We start from the raw sequence: 19,245 nt of genomic DNA, 5'->3' as shown, positions 1-19,245 counted from the left end.
AAGAAATCCAGGGCTCTGGCTTTTCACAGCCGAAGCTCAGGGGCTCTGCTTGTGGTTCTGGGATGGCCCTGCAGGAAGGACGGGCTCCGTGGTGGGTTTGCTTTTGCACAAGGCAGGGGCTGGGGCTATCCTAGCTCCTTCTCCATTAGGCTTCATCAGGCTGCTGACTTGCTGAACTGCTTGGAATTTTATTGTTAAGGAGCCATTTTGGCTCATTTTTGCTTTTTATTGTGTCTGAAGTTGGGCTTCCCTTCGGATTAGCCTGTGGCTTCTCTCTCTCCTTGTCAGGGACCCCTGGAGGTGGGAGCAGTGTTCCAGAGAATTCTCTGGGCATCGAGGACTCGCAGATGCATGAGAATTGGCTCCCTCCACTCTGTTTTCCCTCCCTTGTGTTTGCAGAGTAGAAAAATGCTGGTAAGGCTGTTACTGAATAAGCAGATGCAAATCCAGGTATTTATTCTCTTAGCGTTTCTATAATAGAAATCATAGTTAGTCCACATCAGAGAACTCTCGCCCAGATGTGTTATGTGTGCATTCTTTAGTGTTCAGTAAATATTATGGGGGAACATTTTGGAGCATTGTGGAAGAATAGTTTGGTTTTTTTTTTTTCTTTTCCTTAATAAGAATGAATTTTTCAATCTGGTAAGCTTCTAAAGCAGAATAAGCATGTACTAGTGAACGTGATAATTACTGGAACCCTGTGGGAGCAGGCGTTTGAGTTTTTAGGCATTCTTGACTCTATAAATGCAAATTCGTAGAGGGCGCTTAGGAAATAAGAACAGTAGAATTAGTCTATACAAAAATTTGCTTTTTCCCCCAGAAACTAGGGATTGGAGCAGAGCCCTTGGTGTAGCTCGAACAGAAGTTATTTGTGTATGTAGATAAGTGATTTTCACCATTCTGAAGCTGAACAGAAATATTTTTTCAATAGCAAAAAAAAAAAAAAAAAAAAAAAAAAACAACCTTGCTCCTGCTGGTCTTTTCCACAGCAGCAGCAAGAGGCAAGTGAGAGAATGTTTTTAATTGAAATCACAGAACTTCATCTCCGCCAACTCTCACTTGCTTCGCCAGTGCAGCGTTTTGCCAGAGTTTCAAACAAGACTGCACAAGAAAGGCGAAGAATGTGGCCTTCACAGATACCAAAGCACAGCAGAAACAGCTGGGACAGCCCAGCCTGTTGAGTCCCCATGTGGCTTCTGCCCAGGATGGACAGACCTGTGGTTCATATCCCTTCTCTGAGCTGCTGTATCTCCATCCTGGCTCACCTGGTGGTGGATCCTTTTCTTTTCAGGGATCATTTTGCCCTTTCCTTCCTGTGGCCTTGACTTTTCCTAACTTGTCTGTTGATGATTTTCTTTTCTTTTTTGGCAGGGCAGGGGATTGAACCCAGAGGCACTTAACCACTGAGCCACATCCCCAGGCCTTTTTATATTTTATTTAGAGACACAGTCTCACTAAGTTGCTTAGGGCCTTGCTAAGTTGCTGAGGCTGGCTTTGAACTCCCGATCCTTCTGCCTCAGCCTCCCTGGGTGCTGGGATTACAGGGCATGTGCCACTGCACCCAGCTGATGATTTTCTTTAGAGAGAAATAGCGTGTTTTTCTTCTCGTTGTTTGTGGTATTTTTTGTTGTGTGTGTGTGTGTGTTTTGCATAGGACTCTGAAATGGAAGTGATAAAATGTTCTTGAATGAAAATTTAAAAAGGGGGCCAGCATGGTGACACGGGCCTGTAATCCCAGCAGCTTAGGAGGCTGAGGCAGGAGAATCTCAAGTTCAAGGTCAGCCTCAGCAATTTAGCAAGGCCCTAAGCAACTCAGTGAGACCCTATCTCAAAATACAAAATAATAATAATAAAAAAAAAAATGGGCTTGGAATGTGCTCCAGTGATTAAGTGTCCCTTTGTTCAATCCCTGGTATCAAAAGAAGAAAAGAAAAGAAAATTAAAAGGGTGTTTAATGTAAGGGCATCGGGCCGGTGATGGATACCCAAGTTCATGGATAAGCAACACCCCCCCTGGGAGGAAGGACTTTGGACCTTACCAGGTGTTACCGGCCTGGCCTGTGCTGATTGACTATGCTCTTCCTCATTCTTCTGTTCTCTCAAAATATGCTGGTCTGCTTCCCAGCGCCTGGCGGTCCGCCCACACTTCCCGTTTGCCTTTCTTCCTAGCACTGGCCCAGCCAGACTTAGCACGGGCAAAACCACTCCTTCCCCAAGTTCCAAGGAGAGGGACTCTGATGGGCCCACACCTTCCCCTGTGGCCCAGGCAGCGGTGGTCCATGCACACCGTGGCTGAAGTTGGGGTCTGTGGTAACCAACAGAGAGGGGCAAGGGAATGGCTATAAACTTGGGAAGTGAAAACGCTTGGATTGAAACCAACGCTTCCTTTACCACTGAGCCACACCCCCAGGCCTGGGCTTCTTGTTAACTTCCTCTCCATCCTAATTTCAGGTTCATCAAAACCTAAGATGAGCTGGGCACACAGGCACTTACTTGTAATCCCAGAGACTGGGGAGGCTGAGGCAGGAGGATTAAAGCTTAAGGCCAGCCTTAGCAATGCAGCAAGACTGTCTCAAAATAAAAGAAAAAGGGCTGGGGATGTAACTCAGTGGTAGAGCACCCCTGGGTTCAATCCTTAGTATTGAAAAACAAACAAACAAACGAACAGCAACAAAAAAATACAGACCTAGTCCAATAGTGGTGAGTATATGCATGGTATTAGAATAGGTAAAGTCAGTGCATGCTGGTATGCAATTAGTAAATGAGCATTTATTGAGTGCCTATGGTGTGCTAAACCATTTCAGGTCTGATAGTAGCTAGACAAGTAATGCATGACGCGTTTAACTTTCATTCATACCTTTTTTACCTCTTCTCAGTTACAACACTGTTTTATGGCTACCTGTTACTCTACATGTCCATTGTAATGAGTGAGAAGATATTTTGAAGGATGGTTAGTGATACTGTGATTTATATCTTTTAGGTCCTCGGTGATGGGATTTTTTAGAGTGAAGGAATTCAGGGAGGCCCAATATGATGAAAGGCTAGATACCGCCTGGGTCCTTGCGCTCACGTCTAAAGCGCAGTGAGCAGGTCTATATTGCCCGTCACCTGTTCCAAAGACATGTGAAGAAGCCTAATTTCCCAGTAGGATAGAAAGCTCATTATATTTTTGGTCCAGGTAATTGTAATCACGGGATGTATGATAATGTGAAAGCTAATCTGAAATTCTTTTGGAACTTTAATTATTCTCTTTCATCTAAGCTTGCAAGTGATTAACTGCAAGACCTCTGAAAAAAAGCATTTCTTTTCCACCTCTGTTTGGAAACCGGGTCTGGATTTCCATGGGTTTCAAGCCCTTTTAGCACTTTCACTTTGGATTTGACCAAGACTTTGGCGGCGTCTGGAAAATTCATGCGTCTGGGAGGGTTTGTTTTAATTTTCATTCCTTAATCTAATTTTAACTTTAATCCTCCTTTGCAAGTCTAATTCAAAATGTAAGCAAGGTGGCTGAAGTATATTAGAAACTGTATTAAAAATCTCTTTTGGGGCTTTGGCGTATGTACTGAGAATTGATGCCAAGGTCCTTATTATGAATTCATTTTCCAGCATAAAAAAAAAAAAAAAAAACGAGGACAGCTCATAAATGTTCTTTCTATTTTTCCTCCTTATGGTACTGGGGATTGAACCCAGTGGGCCTCTACCTCTGAGCTACATCCCCAGCCCTTTTTATTTTATTTTATTATTTTATTTTTTATTTTGAGGCAGGGTCTTGCTAAGTTACTTAAAGGGTCTTGCCTAGTTGCTGAGGCTGGCCTTAAACTTGCAGTCCTCCTGTCTCAGCCTCCGGAGTAGCTGGGATTACAGGTGTGCGCCACCACGCCTAGCTATTCTTTCCATCTCTGTCCATCTTGATTTTATTTCTCTGCTGTTGTTGCCTATAGGGGGTTTTAAGTCATGTCAAAAAGGTGTTTTGGTCTGGTGGCTTTTCTGCTGCCTGTGGGCATGTCGGAGGTGAGCGCAGTCTGCTGTGGTTGGTGCGATCTGCCTTCTGGTAATGTGTGCTTATGTCACTATAAGCCCCATTTTGTGCCGGCATGATCACACAGGTGCAGGGTATTAGTGAGAGAAAATGGACCCAGGTAATTTTGAACTTCTGTTGACAGATCTCACGGGGCTGAGTCTTCACCGTTTAGGTTTTCTACCGTGAACGCCTTTTCTGTTTGGGAAAGATGTGCACTTAAAATGTGTTACTGTTTGTTTGCTGTTATTTTCATTTGTTTTCTGTGTCAGTACATTTTAAAGGCCTTCTTATAGTCAGTGTTTCAAAATCGTGGGAACTTTTGTGAAATGAATTATTCAAATGAAGGAGCTGTTAACTTGCTCCTTTTTTCTGTTCTTAGGAACATTTTGAATTTCAGGCGCTCTCTCTTTTTTCTTTTAATTGGTGAGGTTGTCTTTGTGGTTTGGTTGATTTTGTGTGTATATATGCATGTATGCATATGATGTGTAATTTTGCACACATGCATGTATGTACATATGTACAAGTAAGCACATTATATTTAATGTTTGCAAATAAATGCCTACTATTTTTTTTGGCACCAGGGATTGAAACCAGGGGCACTTAACCACTGAGCCACATCCCCAGCCCTTTTGTATATTTTATATATAATGACCTTGTGTAAGGTCTCGTTAAGTTGCTGAGGCTGGCTTTAAACTTGTGATCCTCCTGCCTCAGCCTCCCGAGCCGCTGGGATTACAGGTGTGCACCACTGCACCTGAGTGATTAGTAATTTCCTAGCACAAGCTCCCCAGGTATGAAATTGCCGAGGTCAAGGTTTTGATGATTTCAAGATTTTTAAAAAATATTAATAGCACACATAACCAAATGGCCCTCCATCGATAACCTTCCTGTCGACCCTGCGCAGGGTTGTACCTTTATCGTTGTGACCTCTGTTAATAGTATTAGTATCCTTGTGGTTTTAGTTTTGGCTGGATCCTTAGTTGTTGTTTTTTTTTTTTTTTCTTGTCCACGTCTGTTTCAGGTGCCTGAATTTGAGGTCATTTGTGACATTTGCCTTTTTGGCCACTGCTTTAGGGAGAAAAATACTAGAGCAGGTAGGGACTGGACCTGTCTAGGGCTTTCCCAGGGCAGCAGGGCTGCTGTTAGTGGTTTGGTCCTCTTCCAGCATCTCTCTCGAGTGCTGCAGAACAGCAGTGGTTTTGGGGTTCTCTGCCGGAGCAGCTGCGAGAGAGTGTTTGCTGGGAGCAGCCAGGGGACAGCTTCTAGGCATCTAAGGAGCGCTGACTTCCCTAGGTTTCTAGGGGGATTATTAAGGGCTATGGGTAGATATTTTGTGAATGCTGACTGCATCTTGATAACTGGAAAAGGCTTCCTGAGAACACAAGCGTGTGTAAGGAAGTGCACTGCTGGTGGAGGTAGACATCCTTGTCCAGCGTGAACCTGGAGGGTGGTTGGCATGCGTTTGGACGCGGCTTCACCACCTAAATGACCTTGGTTTGGTTTTAGGCATGAACTCTGCGCTTGGCACTTCACACTCTCCTGAATCCAAGTCAGTTCATTCCCTTTGCTAGGGAAAGCTGCAGGATAGATGGTCTTAGCCCTATGGGGGGTCTTTGTAAGGATTTGGGAGGGAAGGAGGGAGGGAGAAAGGAAAAAAGGAGGGAGGAAAGGAGGGAGGGAAGAAGGAAGGAAGGGAGGTGAGGGAAGAAGGGAGGGAGGGAGGGAAGGAAGGAAGAAAGGGGTGGGAGGAAGGAAGGAAAATCAGACTACCTCATGAAGACCGTGGTGACACGCGCCTTCTGGAATGGATTACAGGAAGGTTGGGACTTCTGGCCTCGAACTCTGGGGGCACAGTGTGATTCCTGAAACCTCCAGGCATCCCATACCTTCTGCCAGCCAATTCCCTGTGTATTTCATGGGTCGTTTTTGTCCGTGTCCATGGTCAAGTCCTTGGATGGAGACGCAGGCGTCTGGACTTCCAGACCAGGTGTTCTGGCCACTGTACTTGGTGTGAACCCGCCTGGGGGGACCAGGTGCTGACATTCCCACTTACCATCAGTCACGGTCACTTCTCTGCCTGGCATTTTGTCAACCCGGGGGTAAACTGAAGGACTGATGGATTTATTGTCCAGTTATGCAAGACCAATCACTTAGGTCACCGTCTCCCCCAAGAACATCACAGAGATCTTAAAAAGGAGAGGCTTTTATTGGCTTCCATAAATAACGTTATTTAGGACCTCCTTTTCCCGTCCTCATTGCTGCTGGGTCCTGTTTGGAGCTGTCACAGTGATGGGTGTGTGTTGTTTTGCCCTCCTCCGAAGGCTCCATGGCAACAGCGAACACTGCTATTGCTGGTTTTCATAAGGCAATAAATCCCGATGATGCAAGTGGCCTCAATGCAATCGAGGCGCGTTGTGAAATCTCCCAGGCCAGAGCAGGGCTCCTGGCTGGGCTTGGCCCTTCCAGGCTGTCATGGATGACGGCAGAGGCCCCTTTCAGCCTGGAGTCCCTTGGACTATGTGGCTCCTTGGTTTCGTTGTCTTGCCTGGGTGCATCCTATTTAGACAGTGGGGTGGTTGGCCCCACAGTGCTGGTGGTTCCTGCTCTTCTCCAGGACTCGCTTGCAGAATCCTGCTAGAGTTCTCTTTCTCTTTTCTTCACTAAAGGTTGTGCCACTGAACCCTAACCTCTGCCGTGACGGATACTTTCTACTGGTCCTTTGTACCTGTGTTTTAAAGTCAGTCCACTTATTCAAAATACCCTTCCAAATCCAATCATTCTTTTTTTTTTTTTTGTGGTGCTGGGGATTGAACCCAGGGCCCTGTGCTTGTAAGGCAAGCGCTCTACCAACTGAGCTATATCCCTAGCCCCGCAATCAGTCTTCTTTGGATAGCCTTTTATCATACTTTTTAAAAAAAATTTTTTTATTTGTTCTTTTTAGTTCTACATGGCAGTAGAGTGCATTCTGACACATCCTACATACATGGAGTGTGACTTCCCATTCTTGTGGTTGGACATGGTGTGGAGTTTCACTGGTCGTGTGTTCGTGTATGAACATGGGAAAGTGACGTCCCCTTCATTCCACTGTCTTTCCTGTTCCCATCCCCTCCCTTTCCTTGATTCCCCTTTGTCTAGTGAACTCCTATTCTTCCCTACCTCCCCTTAATATGTGTTAGCATCCGCTTATCAGAGAGACCATCTTGGCCTTTGGTTTTTTGGGATTGGCTTATTTCACTTAGCATGGTAGTTGCCAGTTCCATCCATTTACTGGCAAATGCTATAAAGTCCTTCTTCTTTATGGCTAATATTCCATTGTGTATAGGTAACACCTTTTAGTATACTTTGATAGAATGAGTGACTCCCATTATTTTCATTTTTTTAAAAATATTTTTATTAGTTGTTGGTGAACCTTATTTGTATGCGGTGCTGAGAATCGAACCCAGTGCCTCACATATGCTAGGCAAGTGCTCTACCACTGAGCCACAACCCCAGACCCCCCATTATTTTCATTTAAAAAAATATTAATTAGTAAATTAATTTTGTACCTGGGATTGAACCCAGGGGTGCGTAACCACTGAGCCATATCTCCAGCCCTTTTAATATTTTATTTAGAGACAGGATCTTGTTAAGTTGCTTAAGCCCTTGCTAAGTTCCTGAGGCTGGCTTTGAATTTGTGATCCTCTAGCCTCAGCCTCCCCAGCCTCTGGGATTACAGGTATGTACCTACGCACCTGTGTATTGTTTTCGCTTTTTTTTGAACACAAATGTGCCCTAGCTTTCAACAGTGAAGACTCCAGTTTCAGTAGAATGTTCTGTAACTGTAGCGAGTGGAATTTGTTCAGGATTTAGAGTCATAAGGGCTGTACTTACTTCGTACTGTGGTTGTTCATTCACTGGGTGACCTTGGCTAAGTCACAACAGCTTCTGAATCTCTTTTTGTTCCCTGTTAGGTAGGGATAATTATATTCGTGGCCTTTTAAGGGTGGTGGCAGAAATTGACTGCAGCGGTGTCTCCCACCCCGAAGCTGTTGTTACCACATGACTCTGACATTCTTTCCATGCGGAGTGGGTGGGATGTCTGGTTCCTTCTGTGTGCGGTGCAGGACCTTGCGATTATAGTGAAGTAGGCTGTGAGATTTCCAAGGCAGGGTCATAAAAGATGACCTGACATCCGCCTCATTTTCTTGTGACACTCGACTTTGGAATCCAACCAGCCCGGCTCTAAGGATGAGCCACAGAGGCCACATCCAGGTGCTCCAGTGGATGGCCCCTGCCGAGGTTCCCACCGATGCCAGCTCTGGGCCACTGAGTCCCCCTGGATCTTCAGGGAAGCTCTGGGCTTCAAGGAGCAGACACAAGACATCCCACTGTGCTTTGTACAAATTCCTGACTTGCAGAAATTGTGAAAGATAATACAATGGTTATCACTGACTTCAGCCATTACGTTTTTGGGTCATTTGTTACATGGTGGCAGTAGATAAGGAGAACAAGATATTGTGGCATTTAAGAACAACATTCTTCCTGGCTCGGTGGCACAGGGATTAAGCCTGTAATCCCAGCAACTCGGGAGGCTGAGGCAGGAGGATCGAGAGTTCAAAGCCAGCCTCAGCAACTTAGCAAGGCCCTAAGCAACTCAGTGAGACCCTGTCTCTAAATAAAATATAAAATAGGGCTGGGGATGTGGCTCAGTGGTTAAGTGCCCCTGGCTTCAATCCCCGGTATCCCCTCACCCTGAAATAAAAAAATAACAATATTCTTCTTGGTTTTTGCCATCTTTCCTATTTATGAAACTGTGCGACCTTGAACCAGATCTGTCACTTCTTCTTGTGTGCATGACTGTAAATGGGGTCAGCAGTGCCTTCCTCTAGACATTAGGAGAATTAGTGAGTTAGTATTTGCGAGATGCTCACTCAGTGTTCACTGTCATTATTTTTGATTAAACTGTATGGCTAGAGTTTGAGAATGCAGGGAGAGATTTGTGTGAATTGTATTTTGATTTTTAAAGGAGTTATGCAAATTTTGTTAAGTGCCGTTCTCTAGGCAAGAAACCAGTTTGAATGTAATTTTCATGAAAGGCAAAAAATAAAAGAGAAATTAAAAATAAATCCGATACTCATGTCTGCCAGAGTGTGTATTTATTTTACATATTTTGCTAAGGTTATTTGTGTCTGGGAACCTCTGGCTTTGCTTTATGGAAGGAGGCGTAATGACTCCTATTATGGGATATCATTATGGGAGGGAGAAAGATGGGAGGTGGGAAGATCTTATTTTACAAAATTCGTATACCAGAACTGAATTCTTCCAGGATAGTCTTAAATACTCTAAGGTAGATAATAATGTTGTTGTTAAAGTTTTCTAATCCCTGAAATCGAGTTTGCTAGTATCTTTGTCTGGTGTGTGGGGAGAAGGGAACAGAAATTTCAGTTCTGCCTTCAGGCTGAAAGTTCCGGATCTGTGTTCACACTTCAGGGATCGTTTCTGCCCTTGACCCTGGAGTTTCTTAGTGACCGATCCAAGCCTCACTTTCTGAAGTGATCAGGCGTGTCTAGCAGTGATTTCTTCTAGAATCTGTCAGGAAAATTCCATGACAGGTTGCAGTTTCTCAGCCTTGTCTGATCACAAAGCATTTGTTTCCTCTAAAGCATTTACTGACATAATAGAGCTACAGAACCAGAGTTTCCATGGATTCTGTGATTTTTTTTTTTTTTTTTTTTTGGTACCAGGGATTGAACCCAGGGGTACTTAACCACTGAGCCACATCCCCAGCCCTATTTTGTATTTTATTTAGATACAGGGTCTGTCTGAGTTGCTTAGGGCCTCGCTAAGTTGCTAAGGCTGGCTTTGAATTTGTGTTCCGCCTCCTGGGCTGCTGGGATTACAGGCATGTGCCAGCACGCCTGGCAGATTCTGTGATTTCTAAATAAGTCTTATTATTGGATTGGTTTGGGAAACATGAAAATGATGTATGTCCAACCTGTTAGTTAGGATAAGAAAGAAATGTGAACTGCTGTTGTAATTGTACTTATAATGAATGTTTTAGGTAAGTTCTTGCAAGTTACTGTGTTCTTTAAATTTAGTTCTGTACTTCTTGACAACTTCTGAGAAATAAGAGAGCAGACCTACACATTGAAATGAAATCTGTTTGTTATTTTTTTTTGTGTTCAGTAAAAAGGGATGCATTATGTTTGCTTTTTTTCCTTTCTGTTTTTGGAGGACCAGAGATGGAGACATCATTTTCTGTAGCATAATTAAAGAAAAATAGCTTTGCCATCAGGGTTGCTGAACCTTGAGGGATTTGCCTACTGACTGCCCATCTGGCTGTGGCCAGACGTCTTCCTGTTGTAAGTTACATGATAATTAGGGATAGAGAGTAGCCAAATTGGTGACTCTGATTAAAGTCAGTGTTTTCTTCTCTCTCTCTCTGACTCTGTCTCTGTCTCTCTCTGTCTACTGGGGATTGAACCCAGGGATATTCTTACACTCAGCTACCTCCCAGCCCTTTTTATTTTGAGACTGGGTCTTGCCAGTTGGTCCAGGCTGGCCTCAGTTGGTCCAGGTGTGATCCTCACACCTCAGCCTCCCTGGTTGCTGGGATTACAGGCGTGCACCATTGGACTTGGCAAAGCCAGTGCTTTCTGTGTATAATGAATATCTATGAGTTTCCTACAGGAAGTATTTAGAACATATTTTTGTGTGTGTGTGTGTGTATCTCTTAGTTCAGTGTAATCCTATTATAACTGGCTAATTGTTACAAATTCGAACTGGATCAACTTGGATTTGGATCCAAGCTTTCTAACCCCATAGGGCTGTCGGGAGCGACTTGATGTTTATGCAGTGTTTCGCTGAACACTTTGGACTGCAGTCCCTTTGTCCCCCTTGATCACACTATGTATTACATCGACTCCTGCAAAACAGTGAGAAATGTCACCATGGTATTGCATGATTAATTTACAAAGCAGAGAATATTTCTGTCCCTTGACTTAACCTTTTAATCTATTTGGCTTTAATGCCCTGGCAGTCTGAGCTTCTGGTAAAGTGTGTGCTTTAGTGTTGTTGCTGATTATTTCTCACCTGAGGCCCGGTCCAGCAGCTGGCCAGGGGTGGATGTCGGGGCCTGACCTGCTGCCAGATTCGTCGAAGGAACGTAATAAATTATGTGTTGCCATTATAATTATTTACCTCATTTTTTAATGAAGCCCATCATTTTGCAAGACACAATTCCATTAGCATAGGTTTTGTTGTCTAAACAAGCAAGGTGATGAATTTCATTCTTTTTTTTTTTTTTGTCATTCCAAGTTAATTCTTTGAGCTATTCTGATGGCTGTTAAAACACAGTGGGAAGAGTCCAATCGATGTAGCTGGGTGGGACAGTTCTAAAATTGGAATCGAGTGTAGCCCCAGCTCTCCGACTGGCCTTGGGCAAGGTCTTTAAACCACAGTGGTACCACCCTGCCCCTCTCTAAATGGACAGGTTGTCATTTCATGATGCATTCGACTCCAGTTCTTGGCTATGTGAATCTGCTGGTTCTTTTTTACCCATATTTTTATTAGTGTCTTTAAATATAATGGTGGGATGCAGAGTTACATATTCATACATGCACCTAACTAATAAAGATATGGATAAACAATAGAAAAGTAAGTTTGTGTTGGATGTAGTGTTAAAGCTGGAATGTGCCAGGTGTAGTGGAGCACACCTGGAGGCTGAGGCAGGAGGATGGTGAGTTAAAAGCCAGCCTCAGCAAAAGTGAGGCCCTAAGCAACTCAGCGAGACTCTGTCTCTAAATAAAATACAAAATAGGGCTGGGGATGTGGCTCAGTGGTTAAGCGCCCCTGAGTTCAATCCCTGGTACCATTAAAAAAAAAAAAAAAAAAAAAAAAAAAAACTGGAATGTTTGCCGACTATATATAAAGGCCTGGGCTGCTGGGAATGGAAGGGGTTCTCATCTTTTTAAAACGCTGGGCCTTTTTCTTCTGTCCCAGATTTCTTCCTGTGTGTCAGACAATTGCTTTCTGTTAATTCAGCCACCTCATTCTTATCTGGGGCTACTTTAGTTACTGTCTCCCATCTATGGCTATTGTGTGTGCCAACTGAAAAAGAAAAACAAAGACAAAAACAAAAACCTCTGGACTGGGTAGTGGTCCTAGGCTTTGAAAGTCTACCTGTCAGAAATTACCGCGATCTCTTAATATGAGTGGTACTTTAGCATCTCTTGGTTTTGGAAAACTGCTATGAATCTGATAATGAATTAGTAATAGCCTGGATAGACTATTATATATTATATTCATGTAGTATTGCAGCTATTGTATATCTATATCTATATCTATTTACATACTTACATACACAGTGCATGCACATGTGGTGGAAAAATACATTAATCACATTATTTGTTTAGTATATAGATAATTTCTGGTGTACACGTAAAATCCCAAACCCTATGGAAAGACTTCTCTGTGTGCCAGAGTTTTGGGGCCACAGCTTGTGGGAGGATTGGATTGGGCCATGTACTTGATTTTTTAAAAAACGTGTTCTTTTTAGAATCCATGACAGTAGAGTGCATTCTGACACATCCTACATACATGGAGTGTGACTTCCCATCCTTGTGGTTGGACATGGTGTGGAGTCTCACTGGTCGTGTGTTCACATATGAACATAGGAAAGTGACGTCCATTCATTCCACTGTCTCTCCTGTTCCCATCCCCCTCCCTTCATTCTCCTCTTTCTCATCCAATGAACTGCTCATGGACTCAATTTTTCATTCCTTGGGAAAGAGGAAATGAAAGCTTTCCGGTCTTTAAAATCAGAATTCTTCTTTAATGTCAGAGATTGAACCCAGGACCTTGCACGTGCTACACAAGTGCTCTGCCCCTCGGCTGAGAATTCTTTAAACATTTAAAATTCAGTCTGGGTGTACATGTGATTTGCCTGTGTGCGGATGTTAGACTGTGATGAATTGAGCTTCCTGGTTGGTAGGTTCCAGATCTGTGTTCATTTTTATTTTCATTAGAAATCTACCCCATTCACTCCTTGAGGGATTTTGGTTTCTTCAGCCAATGGTAACTCGGAGTGTACTGTTTCCCCACTCGCTTGAGCCTCAGAGGAGGGTTTTCAGATTCACGGACTGACAAGGGGTCCCTTGAATATTTTGGTTGCCCACATCAGAAATGTACCCAGTTCCTGCTCCACTATTTCTTGTCCTGAAGATGAAAGATGTAGCCTTCCCTTCTCAACCTCCTCTCAAATAGCCTTGTGCTTTTGTAAAGTTAATGAGGTAGATTCTAGATGCTTCTAATGCAGTAAATCTCTGAAAGATTAGGAGCAGTCTGTGGTAGGAATGTTTATAGTTTATGGCCTCTTCACATTTATTTGGCTTTTTATTTTTTTTGGTACCAACAATTGAACCCAGGGGTGCTTAACCACTGAGCCACATCCCCAGCCCTTTTTATTTTTTATTTAGAGACAGGGTCTCACTGAGTTGCTTAGGGCCTCACTAAGTTGTTGAGGCTGGCCTTGAACTTGCAATCCTCCTGCCTCAGCCTCCCGAGCTGCTGGGATGACAGGCGTGAGCCACTGTGCCCGGCTTGGCTTCTCTCTTACCATCAGGTTTGGGCAGTGGGAATTGTTCTTACAGTAGCATGATGGGAATTTAACTAATCAGCTGAGCATGACTAATCTCAAAAAGTACCAGCTTGGTGATTGACTCCCTAAAGCACTGGGTACTACCATGGTGAACTCAGGGCACCCTGAATGATCTGGTCCATTATTGATTGGGTATTGTGCAGAGTCCAGCAGTTACCAGCACTCGGTGCCTGTAATGTTAACCTGTGTTCAGGGTACCGTATCATCCAGTGTGTGTGTGTTTAGGTTCTTCTGTGGGAATATGTACTTGGCAATGAATATTTATCAAGTTCAGAGTCTGGTAATGATCAGCCTGCCACATCCTCATAAAGTCTTGATCACCTTCAGACACTGATTGAGGCTCGAAGATGAGTCGATTTACCACCCAAATTGCATCTCCCTGTCTTAAGGTGATGTGGGGTATCAAGACTGTGAACCATAGTCTTGAACAGACATAGAATATCTGTTTTTCTCTTTCATTAATTTTTCATTCCCTTCCTCTTCTCTATCTTAAGAGAAACTGTGGTCTCCAATAAAGGCTAGGAAGTTAAAGAAATAGATTCAAGTTTTGTGGTCTGTGGTTGTTTTTTAGATACAGTAGAATTTACAAGCGTATAAATGTGTATTATGGATTCAGAAAGACCATGGTTTTGTTTATAGATGGAAATTTCATTGCTTCCCCTGCCCCTGCCAGTGATCTTACCGAGTTCTAGTATATGTTTTATTTTTGTGGCTTTTGTGCGTTATTAAAGTCAGACATGTTTATTGCAAAAATCCAAATAATACACGGCAATACGAAGTTGAAAAGTAAATTTTTCTGTTACCTTCTTCCATCCCCAACCTAAAATTCTCACCAGAGATAATGAGGTTAAGATGACTGTTTTCATTTTTTTACCTATACAGATAAAAATATGCGTGTGATCTTCGGAATCTTTTATCTGGATGGCAGGTATACTGATTTTACTCGTGTCTGAAATTCTCAGCATAGCCTGTTCTCAAGCAGTATTTTAAGTGTATCTGCTACTTTATGCTTTTGCATAGCAGCCTTTGATATTAACAAGATACTCTATTTTCTTAAATGATTAAGAAGTGACAAATGGTCTAAAACCATGTTGAATTTTTATTTAATTTTTTTTCCTTAGGAAGAGTGATATAAAATCAAGTTGGAGAAATTAACGAGCTCCCTCGTTCTCTGGATTCAGGTTTTGACCACATTAGTGGGTATGTCACTATCCCAATGGCTTCCCTGTGACAGAGTTCATTTTGGCTTGATCTAATAGTCCAGTCATGAGGACAGCCCAGGACCAATGTGGGGTTCTGCTGAGAGGGACTCTGGTTCCAGCTCATGTGTGGCTCTTCCATTGCCAGAGTCCTGCCCTCATCTGCATTCTGCGTAGGGGAAGAGGACTCTTCTCAGCACAGGCTATGCCTGGGAGTGACTCACTGCACCTTGGTCCCATCTCAGGAGCCAGACTCTTCTCCCCTGGCCATCCACGGCTATACTGAGCCTCAATCCCTGCAGCCATGTGGTCAGCTGAGAATTTAGAGGAATGGGAGAATGTGTTTTGTTGTTGTTTTTAGATGTTGACAGACTTTTATTTTACTCATTTATTTATATGTGGTGCTGAGGATGGAACCCAGTGCCTCACACGTGCTAGGCAAGTGCTCTACCACTGAGCCACAGCTTCAGCCTTGGAGAATGTGTTTGAGGAGGCATCTTGCAGTCTGTGTTGGTGTTGGGGGCTGTGCCATGTTGGCGGTGCCGGGATGGCGCCTGATCACATGGGCAGCGAGGAGGTTAATTGACATAAGCACACTCAGGTGATTTTCTCGTCCTTGCACACAATGTATGCACATGTGTTCTCCAGCACTAATTGTCTGCTCCGAGCATCTGGCCTAATTTTTGCGTAAGAGGCGTGGCCCTGCTCTCCGCCTCCTGGAGGTGATATAAGCGTAGGCGGAGCGAGACACACACAGCAGCCATTAGAAGAAAAGCAGTAGAAGAAGACACACGCGGCAGCAGCTAGTAGGGAAAAGCAGCAGCCATTAGCAAAAAAGCAGCTAGACCCGCGGCAGCAGCCAGAGGGAAAAACACGCGGCAGTAGCTAGTAGGGACATACGCAGCAGCAGCCAGAAGAAAGGAAAAACACGTGGGGCAGCAGCGACTACCTTATAATTGTACCTAATGGTGGTATTTATTGTCTCGTGCAGGCACACAATGTAAAAATGTAATTTGGCCAATATTTCCCTTTTCCTTCTTCCTACCTCTCTAATTCTTTTCCTCCACTCTACTGATCTGTCCTTTGATTTTCATGATAAAGGGAACCTTGAGACACACTGAGAATAAATGAATAATCCCACTGATGTACCAAATCTAAACTATTAAAAAATAGCTATTTAAATTCTTTTTTTTTTTGGTACTAGGGATTGAACCCAGGGGCACTCAACCACTGAGCAACATTGCCAGTCTGTTTTTATTTTTCATTTCGAGACAGGGTCTCACTGAGTTGCTTAGGGCCTTGCTAAGTTGCTGAGGCTGGCTTGAACTCGAGATCCTCCTGCCTCAGCCTCCCAAGCTGCTGGGATTGCAGGCGTGCACCACTGCACCTGGCTCTGAACTACTGTGATGGACAGTTTTTGGAGGGATGGTCTTGTGTATTCTAATTGTTCCTTAGGACAGATACGTTGTATAGAATTGCTTGCTGATGGCATCTGTATTTTTTCAAGGTTTCTGATAGCTCTTGTGCTACTACCAATTTCCTTACATTTTGCCCAGTCCTGGAGTTTTAACTTCCACGTAAATCTTTGTTCATATAATAGCAAAATCAGTCCTTGAGATAGCTCGGTGTTGGTATTTTAATGGTTAGGAAATTGATCCAGGTTATCTTCAATTTTCTTCATCTCATCCTGCATCTCAAGGTCATGTCCTTTTGTATGACAGGGAACTGTTTTGCCCTTTCTTGGCCCATTTTATCTGCCTCTAGATGGTATCTTAGATGGGTGTCCCCTTTATGCTTGCCCTCCATGGGGGTGCAGTTTATCCTTTTCTGTTAGTAATGAGCCTACACTTAGACACCTCGTGCTCTGTGTGTGTCCCTCACGGGCTTCCTGGTGTATCTACGGACAGGCATCAAATGGCAGGAGATGAGGGGAGGGATTGGCTGGCTTCACTTGGGCATGTCCTTCTGTTATAATTCTGAATTCAGGAATCGAATTCATTCCTTTTCACCTGATGTCCCTTTCATATAACTTTGGATTGATTTCTTCCACTCTGTTTATCTTCCTCTCGTTTTCCTTTTTTAAAGATAGGTGCTTTTCTACTAAGATCTCATTTGCTTTCTTTCTAAGTTTTGTTGGGGGTGGGGCTGTTTGGGAAATGATCCTGAAAGAATTACATCCTTTTTTTTTTTTTTTTGCCCTTTCTTTCGGGGAGACCTGGGAAATAAAGTTTGAAAACTGTCTGTCTTCCTGATGAACGGGAGATGTAGGCGTGTGGCATGCTAGGTTGTACCAAATGCCTGTGGGTGGTAGACATGTATACAAAACCCAAGGTAAACAGCAGTGTCAACCTTCCTTTCTCCTGTCTCCAGGTGAGATCTGAGATGGGAAAGTAAGATGGAGCAGAGGGTTAGACCAGTGAAACCCAGTGGCAGTTCAGGAATCTCATCCATGGATCTCACTGCTGGATATTTTCATGCCATCCTCTGTTTTGTTTTGCAACAGGAGTTGAACCCAGGGGTGCTTAACCACTGAGCCACATCTCCAGCCCTTTTTTATTTTTTTTGTTTCAAGGCAGGGTCTCACTGAGTCACTTAGGACCTGGCTAAGTTGCTGAAGCTGGCTTTGAATTCCTCCTGCCTTTTTTTTTTTTTTTTTAAAGGACCCAGGGCCTTAACACACATGCCAGGAGAGCACTCTCCTACGAAGCTGCACCCCCAGCCCCTTGAAGCCCACATTTAAAGCAACAAATGTCTTTCAAAGACTATCTTTATATTATTAATAATTATTTGACACATTCCATTTAAACTGGGTGGTCTTCTAGCAGCTTAATCTTTTATCAAATTGCCAGCATCTGAGGAATTCCAGAAGCAAGTTTTTGTTATAATTGTTACAAGAAATTATTTGCCTAACCAGTATTAAATTTTTTCTTATTATAACCTACCCTGCTTGTAAAATAGAAGATCTTGTTCATTTTTGGGGGTCGCGTTTCAGAATTATTTTATTTTGCTTCTTTTCAACTAGAAGTTGCTAGTGTAACTTCTGCATGGGATAGGTTTTATGAGACCTTAATTTCCAGATTGTTTTTAGTAACCCCAAATCCAACTTCAGTACCCATTAGATAATGAAATACCTAACTCCCTGGCATATTTGCTGACTTCCTGGGCTTGTTTTTTAATATGTGCCTTTGAACTGTGTTTTTCTCGGGAGAGTGTATTTCTAGACCTGTGACTTTGTTAGGGACAGACAGATGAGGAGGGTGGGAACCGAGGTTAAGAGAGTAATTCTATAAAATGGGCCCCCAGTGCTGACCTCCACATGCTTTCTTTTCCAAGGAACAATGTACCTGCAGCCCTGCCTGGCCTCGGTGGACAGGATATGTCGCATTCCTCAGCAAGATACCTGTTCACTGCAGGCCTGAGACAATGTCCAGGGGAGGAGCCCAGGAGACCTTTGTGCCCAGATGCTGAAACTCTGGGAAATAAGGATGGTTCCTCCTAACAGTAAAACCTGAACAAATGTATGGTTAAGAATCCAATTAGAACCAATCAGCATGGGCGGAGGTGACCTCGAGTTGCCATGACAGTGGGGACTTGAAAGTCTGAGGTCACCCTGCTGTCAATCAAAAGTCAAGGGGTGAACCTGGGCAAGACTTTCGGGAAACTTCTCTGGAATCCCCAATAAAACTGGAGTGCAGGAGAGGTGTATGGTCCCTGTCCTCTCTGAGAGGACCCCCTCTCTCCCTTGAGAGTATTCGCTTTCCTTTTTCTAGTCCTTCAATAAACTCATTCCTATTACTGTGAGTGACATGTCTGAAATCTTTCTCACTTGGTCACAAGAATCAGGGTTTTTTGTTTTTTGTTTTTGTGGGGGTGTCTTCATGCTGCCTCAGTTTCTCAGAAGACCCCTGCTCCATAAAAACTTCAGCTCTTCACTGTGGCTGGGGCTGCTGCATAGCTACAATGTCAAGGAACCTGGGAAGCTGGGTGACCACATACATTGCTATTATTGATTGCTAGCTAGGGGCAGCCAGGCACCCCACAGCTTATGAGGTGCATTTCCTGTGTTGGCTGCATGCTCACTTGCTTTTCTGATTTCTCCTCTCTCTCTCTCTCACTGCACGCCCGTTCTCTGTGTGTGAGAGAATGTTTCCTTCAGTCTGAGTGGAATGGTCAACCAAGGTTCCCTGCCCTCTTCTGGGTGGGAGAATGGGTAACTTACTCTAAGTCAATCAGATACACTCTTCCAAAACTGGAATGTGAACTGAGTCATATAAAAACTGTTGGCCTAAGGTAAGTGGAAGAGACTGCTAGCTCCTGCCCACATTCTTCGAGTTCTGTCCTTCCTAAGACTCTTCCTTCATTCCTTCAGCTTTTTCTTTTACTGTGTGT

At 43.6% G+C, this 19,245-nt stretch overlaps 1 protein-coding gene and 1 long non-coding RNA gene across 17 annotated transcripts in view; both read left to right on the top strand.

Moving 5' to 3' along the window:
• The window catches only part of MAGI1 (membrane associated guanylate kinase, WW and PDZ domain containing 1), a 692,610-nt gene that overhangs the window by 136,538 nt on the left and 536,827 nt on the right, over positions 1-19,245 (top strand). The gene's annotated exons all lie outside the window — the stretch shown is intronic.
• Positions 5-18,657, top strand: LOC306646060. The gene is made up of 2 exons (XR_013759811.1): positions 5-3,177; positions 18,190-18,657. It is a non-coding gene; the product is annotated as an uncharacterized lncRNA (long non-coding RNA).

The sequence above is a fragment of the Sciurus vulgaris genome (assembly GCF_902686455.1).
Source record: "Sciurus vulgaris genome assembly, chromosome: 16".
NCBI classification, from domain to species: domain Eukaryota; kingdom Metazoa; phylum Chordata; class Mammalia; order Rodentia; family Sciuridae; genus Sciurus; species Sciurus vulgaris.
Note: the sequence above shows the minus strand (reverse complement) of the source record. Positions and strands in the feature narration are given on the sequence as shown.